Below are 8,411 nucleotides of genomic sequence, written 5' to 3'. Positions count from 1 at the left end.
TATTACCTATATTAAATGGTGCTTTTCTACTCTAAACCAATCTGTGAGTGCCAACATCACTAAGAACATAGAGGTAAGGAAGGAGAAAGAGGGAGGACAGGGCAGGCCCAAATCCCTCCATCTTAAAACCTCTGACCCCCATGTATAAAACCAAAACCCCCCTGTACAGCACTCAAAAATTCTTCCCTCTAGTTTGTGACTACTTCTACTATAATATCTAAACTTTTGTGACTTGTTCTTCCTGCAAAGTTGGTAAATCATTCCACGGTTCAAACCCAAAATCACAGCTGTTTCCAGCTGCCTGCCAGGGTCTCAAATGCTTCTGACCTGGACCTGGAACATCCAAAAATGTCTGAGGGACATTTTGAGTTCTGACACTCTGCCTGCTGGGACTGTGGCTGAGCTGACACTGGCTCCACGCCACTGCCTGCAGGGCCATCTGGTGCTGCTCTTCCCTGGCTCCCTGGCCATGGCAAGGGGCTTTGCCACCATCCTGAAAGCACCTGGAGCTGGGGATCAGCTGCTCACTGCACCACCTTTATCATGCCATGCATTTACTGTGTAACGTGAATCAAACAGCAGAGATGGGCAAGGCAAGAGCTCTGAAATGATGGATTTCAGTACAGTCAGAGCATGGGTGTGGGAATCCAGGGCTTCCCTCTGCCTGCCCTGGCAGGTCTGGGACCCTGGCAGGGGTCAGGAACCCCCCTGGACAGAGCCCCCAGAGACACTGGCTGTGATCTCTGTCCATGGAAAAGAGTTTTCAATCTTACAGGATGAATTACCAGCTCTGAGTGTTTGATATAAGGAATAATTAAGTGTGGCATGGGTGCAAAAGTAAAATTTTAGGATTCTAGATTAGGGGTCCAAAGGGGACAAGATGGAGGAAATTGGGTGTGCCTTGTCCTTTTTCTCCTTCTTCATGCCCTCCATGTTTCACTGTGGTGTTGGCATTTTTCTGTTGGTTTAGGCTGGGGACACACTGTCCAACGTAGGTGACAGATATTGGCACGTTATTGTAAATCCAGCACAGGTAGTTTGTGGTATTTAATGTTTGTACCATCCCACTGAGGGCAGAGCCCCACACGCTGCCCTGCAGGACAGAGCTGCGGCAGGGCAGCAGAACATGTTAGAGATAAACAGAATAAACAACCTTGAAACCAGCACAGACCAATTATGGCTTCTGCTTTGGCAACGGGGCTGAAAGACAGAGACTTTCTACAATCTGGGAATCATTAATATCTCAGATTCTGACACATGGGCACTTTATTCCTGGGATATCTTGGGTATCCAACAAACACAGTATTTAAGGACAGGTATAATTTTAGGCCTCCTGGTGTTTTGCACTTGTGTTAAGCATTTGTCATCATATATAAAGCTCTGTAAAAAAATCAGAATTAATTTTACTAAAAAAAAAAAATTCCGTTGCTTAAAAAAAAAAAAAGCTTGACAAATTAGCTAGTAAAGAGATATATGAATGACTCTCTATTGTCATCTATTAAAGACCTCAGGAAAAAACCCCTGAGCTTCTGAATAGACCTTTTTCCCACTGAGCATAGCTTAAAGGACATGTTTTCCTTAGATACTTAATATCAAATTAAAGTGAAGTGAAACCTGAAGTGAGACCAGAAATCCTGGTGGACTCCTCTGCTGGAGCTAATTAGTGTGTCCTGAAGCTGCTTCACAGCTGGGAAAAGCTGAGGACACTGGAAGCTGCTCTGCACCCAGGCTTGACTCGGGCTTCAGATGTGCTGGTCGTGCCTTCCAGGAAACTACTGTGCATACTGATCAAAAATGTTAGAGCTGGACAGGAATTTTCCACTGAAATCTATCCTTCAGCAGAAAAAAAACCCTTGTAACAGCTACTGCCTCTCCCTGACACAAAGCAAAAGTGAGGATTTTCCTCTTCACAGTCTCCCTGGCATGGGAGGATATGGTGGTAATTGATAATGAAACCAGTGCACCAGGGAAAGAAGTGAAGAATGCATTTTAAAGCCTTCCATTTCTTAAACACATCCATGTGTTATTTCATATATTCATTCAAAGCTATAAAGCATTTGTTTTACACTGAATTTTATTCTATTTATTGGACTATAATTCACTTGTGTGTATAGCATACCTACATTAATAACATCATTGGGGTTGCAGTGATCTTATAAATATCTTGTTATACTTGCAGAGGTCAGAAAAATCCAGCCTCATAACTACTCAATCAAAACATCCATAATCATCTAGTATAAAGATTCCAAACCCATGTGTCAGCATATCACAGTGACCAGAAAAATTACAAACAGGAACACAAGACAAACCACTGCAATGCCATTGTTCTCCTCTGCCATTATAATTTATTCAGTTGTATCACTTGCAGAAACAAGTTGGTTTGGTTTTTTTCCCAGCAAATTCTACTTCTTTATGTTGGAATGATGTTTGCTTCCTTCCCTGTTATTTCATTTAAACAGCAAGTCATTCCAAGGTGTTCTCCCACCCACGTCCTGAAGAAAACTCCTTTTTTCTTTTATTGCATTTTCTCCCCCATGGCCTTGTCAATCAAAGTTTCCCTTAGAGAATTCTCCACTCTGGTTCATGCAGGTTGCACCTAGGGAGATGCTGTCAGTTCAGGGAGCCATGGAAGGAGGATGATTCCATGAGATTTTTCACCTGCAACTCATTGGGGCAAATCAGTAGCACAGAAAATGCAATTTAATATTGAAATCACACAGGAAAAAAAAAAGATGTTTTACTGTTTCCACCTTTTTTTTTTTTTTTTTTTCTTTTCCCAGGTGCTTGATAACAAATTGTGTGAAATTTCAGCCTTTCAAGTCTCACCAGATTTGGGAAAAAACTAAGTGCTGCAATACAAAAATTTCCCACTAGATAGAAATTGGGATTTTTGGCCATCTCTAATCAAAATATTTTTCTTTGAAATGAAGGAAACAAAACACACCAATCTCATGGTTTTCAAAACAATTATTGCTCAAGGAAAACATCAATCAATGCAACATGGACTATATTCAACTATATTGAATAAGGTCAATATTTATATGATATTTGTATTTTAATATGCGTGTTTTAAGACTCAGTTCATTCCAAATTCAAATACATATAATTTCCATTGGCTGAACATACGCTTCTTGCTGTAATAAGTCAAGATTTTCAAAACCAAAGAATACACTACTTTTTAATTACTATGTAAAAATCACAGAAATTGGAAACAATTAACGAGGATAAAGGGTAAAGCACTGATTTAATGAGAAGCTACCTGTACTTAGGCATAAATTAAAAATTACAAATATTTTTCAATAATTACAACTGGTGTCTAGCCCTGTAGATGTAGAATTCTTTGAATGCTGTTAACTCCCCTGGATTATCAGAAACAGAAGAAAACCTTTCCTAAATAATTCTGAGATTCAAACAGCCAAACCAACCAGAAATTTTCCATCCTATTTTAGAAAAAAACATTTAGGAATCTAGGATTCTGCAAGTTATTTGGCTCATGGCCTTTTTTCTTCCAAATTAAGTCTCAAAATTGTTATAACATTCTCCAGTGTTTTGAAGAAGATAGATGTTCACAGTGGATTATATTGAATTTATGGCCAGATTTGTCATTCTAATGTTGGTGCAGAGCTGATTTCAGGTGTTTATGCATGAGAAATATCCTACTTTCACCTAAATTTAGCACCTGTGGGTACCTAAACACAGACAACTGAAGCATCTAGCACCTGCCTACGGGCAGCTAAGTTTGTTATTAAGAGCAACTCAGGCTGGTTTCCCTCCAGAAAAAACAAACAAACAAACAAAATAAAAAACAAACAAAGAAAATACTAAAAAACTCACCAAAAACCAAAACAAAAGAGATAGAGAGATGAGAAGACAATTTGATATTTCAGTGCAGAGGGTATGGCATTGTGAAGGGTAAGTGTATCTTATGGGGTCGGGGAAAAGAGTGTGCATTATATTTTGTGGCATTTGCTGAAAAAAGAAACAGAAGCAGAAATTGGTAATTTGAAGTCCTTTACTGGGAAACTTTGAGAGGCTGCTTTGGTCTGGCACTTTTGAGGCTCAGAGCAGACACTTGCAAATGTCTGAGACCAGAACATCCCCAAGCATCACATCTCAGATTGTAGAATCAGGGCAGGTACTGTGGTTCAATGTCTAAAATCAAAATGGTGCCCAACAATGTCAGAATACATCCTGGCCTTTAAAAAGGACTAAAATATAAACTCCTGGTTTAATATAAGCTATTATATATTTACTCCTGGTAAAATATAAAGAAGTAAAATACAAACGTGCCTCATGGTGCTTTCTAGCATGCTGACAGAGAGGTCAGGCATGAATTTAGGACTGCTGTGGCTAAAGGTGATGGGTCTGGTGCTATGGATAGCATCACTCTTTCCCTGACTTGAGGGATATCCAGGATATCCATGTTTATAGCTGAGGGCACGAGGGTAGCTCAAGAGAGATTAAAGGGGAGGAAGAAGTAAAGATAAATTAAATTCTTGGCTAACAGGACTGCAGCTGGATACAATAGCTGTAAAACTAGGTGCTGATTAAATCTGGGACAACTGCTGCCAGCTTTACCCATTAGCTAGTACAAGATATTGGGACATTACCTGCAAATTTGAGGGCTAACCAAACATGCCTGGGTGCATGATTCCTTCAGGATGAAGTCTGATCTGTCTGTCTCCACAGGATTCATTATTGCCATTGCACACCTGTGTGAAAAATAGTAATAAGAATAATTTCTTTGAGTTTTCGTCTTATTTCTATTATTTTGGGTTCTTTTCTCTTTTGATGGCATATAAACTGCTTCATACCTAATATTAGCTCTGGTAGCTTACCTAATAAATAAAAAGTCCACAACCACTTGGTGACCATATGGCATTGCATATGTTGGATGTGATCTGCAGATGTAACACTCCAAAAATGCCATCCTTTAGCTGATCTGGATGCCAGTCCACAAACTGAACAAGTGGAGAGCTCTCAACCTCGTTATGCCTGTGAGCTATGGAACAAATGCTCTGTCAGGTACGTCCTTACAACACTTGCCACAACCCCCAAGACAGTATTCGAAGCAGATTCATTGTTTTTTAAACTCAGATTTTTTTTTTCTGACAATAAAAAAGGAGGTTGCAGACATGCATTGCTCTGCCACAACCTAGTTAGAACACAATGAGCAGAGCTAGCTCTAAAAGGCTGCTCTGAAAACTCTAGTATGAAAAATAAATTTGCACAAAGCCATCCTCCAACATATTTGGCCCACAACCCTTTGTGGGAGCTGAACAGCAATTCTGGTCAGTGAAAAGGTGAACCAATCCAGCTTGGGCAATAACCTTTCCTGCAAGGCCTTTATCAAAAATCAGGAGATCTCAGTTTGTACCCTTGTGCACAAGTAATCTAATACTAATCTCTGAGTTTTTTAGTGAAGTGCTTTTTCTATTCCATTTATTTTCCAAACAATTTAAAAAAATATTTTAAAATGTCTGATGAGAAAAGTTTAGAAATTAGGTGAACATTTTCTTTTGATATAATGTCATAATATTTGATATTGTCAGCATTTTCCATTATATTCTAGTGTACAAAGATACTTCTTCCTCTCAGTTCCTAAACTGTTGTTTAACTTCTTCCTTCTTTTTCCATTTTATGGGCATTGATTCTAATACTGTGCTGAGAAAATGGAAGTAACTAGGTTCTAAGTAATGTGGATTAAAGAAAAAAAAAATACAAATTAAGACAGGAGATTGCTTTCTAGTAAAAAACATACTTAAAAATAATTAAAAAAAAAAAAAAAAAGAACAAAACTAAAGAGATCCACAGCCCACACTCATTGAAATATTGAACAAGCCATAAGAAAGTTTCTGATCCCCTGGAAACATTTTTTTGAGAGTAAGTTCCAAAATTTGCATAAAATGTACCTTTAAAGAAACTTTATGTGTTAAAAGTATATCGACTTCTTGGGAGGGAGGGTTTTGTGATTTGTACATCTCCATTAAGTTTTCTGCTAACACAAATGATTACAGAAGCGTATAAATTCAGTGAGAGAGTGGAAGTGGAATAGTCTGTGTACTGCTCAAAGAAAATGCCATTGCAAGATGAAATGAATTATCAGTGTGTCTAGAGGAGCAGACTGAAGCTTGAACAACCACAAATACAACAAAAGGCACAAAACTGCATCTTTAGCACCAAACCTCATCGTAATGAAGTGGAATTTTTCCATCTCTTTCCTTGAAATACAAGGCTCTACCAGAACGTGAACAAATCATCTTCCAAGATTTGCCTGTACTTCCTTGTTCTGGTCACACCTAAGTATTTTGACCATTCGTGATATATTGTTTGAAAGATAGATATTTCTCCTTTCCTTCCTACTTCCAGTTTGCACTTTTTTCATGAGACAGAACAAGGAGGTGTACTAAGTTTAAAATCCAACCAAAGATGGCTCAAGTGTCTACTGCTATTTTAGAAGAGACAAAGCACAAATGCATTAATTCCACATTTGCATCACCATGTTCAGTGCCTGTCTAAGAGCTCTCAAGTGTGATTCCTAGATTTTGGTGTCTTTTTCTGTAATGGCAGGCAATAAAATAGAAACTTTTAGAAAGGCTTTCCCCTGGTGTAGTCAAGGACTGAGGTTAAATCACTTGATAGAGGAACAGCCATAATCCAAGCAGCCCTCCTGTGATTAGCAAATGGATATAAATAGACAGTGATATTTGTCCCCACTCTCTCAGGTAAAGCTGTAACTATGGATCTGGCACAATAATTTTAGCAGGGATTCAGTAATATAACACATTTATCTAATATAAAGTTCACAGAAAGTACAATGATCAGATTGTAAGGATTAATTCCCCCCATTCAGATCTTCCTTCCCCCAAGAAATCTGCATCTTGGCAATGTTAGGAAAACTTAATTCATCACAAGAAACACCTTCCATTATTGTTTCTTTTCTCCAATTTTTTTCCATATAGACTTTTGAGAGTTCATATTGGGGTTTTGATCTATTTGGCTTAGTGTTCTAAGTTATATTGAATTTAATCATGGGGTCACTTGAACCAAGTGGCTTTGCTGTTTCTAATCTACTAACTGCACATTTTTGCTGAGATTGGAAAGGACAAGTCCTATTAGTACTCTGACACCACAGGTCAATAACTCTTTATTTCTTCTATAATTTTATTTTTCATTGTGCCATGCTTTTCAGTTTTCCCAGTTCATACTGGGAAATTGAAATCACCCATCACTACAGCGTGTTTGTTTTCTTATTTTCTTCATGCTGTGCTGAGGGCTGCTACTCTTTCCTTTATACTGATGGCTTGTTCCAGGAGCAGCCAGCATTCTTTTACTTTACCTAATCCACTGCTGGGTGTGTATGTATCAGACTACAAAGAGTTATTTTAGAAGAAAACGTAGTTTTTCAGGTAGAAAAGTGATTCAGCAGATTCCTCACATATTTCTCATCTAATTATTTATATTTAATTAAGTTTGACCTTCTCGACAAACTCTTCAAGGACATCAGAGGAACAGTTTAAGGACATCATCTGCACACTGCAGCTGAATTCCCCATCCTCAACAACATCAACTTTAGGAAAAAAAAAATTCTCAAAGCTGTCACTTCATATTACAAAAAACATTAAGGCTGGGTCTATGCAAGCCAAACCTCTAATCAAAGAATCCCAGGATGGTTTTAATCCACTGCCACTGGCAGTGTAAGTATTGTCCCTCCTACCCCACAGCCAGCCCTCATCAGTCATGCAGCCCCACAGGAAACACAGGGTGTAGGAAACAGGAGATGGCTGAATAATAAAAGTTTTTTTATTAGTTCATTGGAAAGAAACATCAAAATGTGCAGATTCTGCTGTGCAATGAAGTTTTCTCTGGTAGTTTCTTCCTTTGTACAGCCTGCTTAGGTGTTGCATGCTCTTATCCTGCAGCTTACTTTCAAAGTCACTATCCCCCTGCTTAGCAAGAAAGTAATGATCACTACTTTATATACATTTTTTATATATATTATTATTTATATATCTAAAATTTATATCTATTATATACATAATGATCAATCCAGGTCCTCAGATATATTTTTGTCTTTATGGTTCCTGTACAATAGTAGAAATCCTGTACAAATAGTACAAATGTTCTATTGATGATACCAGAAATGATAATTCTTATTTTGGATGTGTGGGAGAACATTAAAAATTAAAAAAAAAACACAAAAAAAGCCCCTCAGGTGAGACTTGCAGAGAGAAGAGCAAGTGTTTTTATTTTCTCCAACTGTTACCTGAAAAAAAAAATGATAATAAAATATTTTTTAAGAAATCCTGTTATTTATATCTTCTTCTTTTCAGATCACATGTCTGATGATTGCTGGGGTCTGAAAATTGAGAATGTCCATTAAAAGAAATTACAGTTAATTTCTTGCCTAC

At 37.9% G+C, this 8,411-nt stretch overlaps 1 long non-coding RNA gene across 1 annotated transcript; it reads right to left on the bottom strand.

The window, feature by feature from the left end:
- Nucleotides 1-3,801: 3,801 nt before the first annotated feature.
- Nucleotides 3,802-4,997, bottom strand: LOC121469832 (uncharacterized). The gene is made up of 3 exons (XR_005980082.2): nucleotides 4,839-4,997; nucleotides 4,611-4,712; nucleotides 3,802-3,969 (listed from the first exon to the last, which is right to left on the bottom strand). It is a non-coding gene; the product is annotated as an uncharacterized lncRNA (long non-coding RNA).
- Nucleotides 4,998-8,411: the final 3,414 nt, after the last annotated feature.

The sequence above is a fragment of the Taeniopygia guttata genome, chromosome 4 (genome assembly GCF_048771995.1).
Source record: "Taeniopygia guttata chromosome 4, bTaeGut7.mat, whole genome shotgun sequence".
NCBI classification, from domain to species: Eukaryota; Metazoa; Chordata; class Aves; order Passeriformes; family Estrildidae; genus Taeniopygia; species Taeniopygia guttata.
Note: the sequence above shows the minus strand (reverse complement) of the source record. Positions and strands in the feature narration are given on the sequence as shown.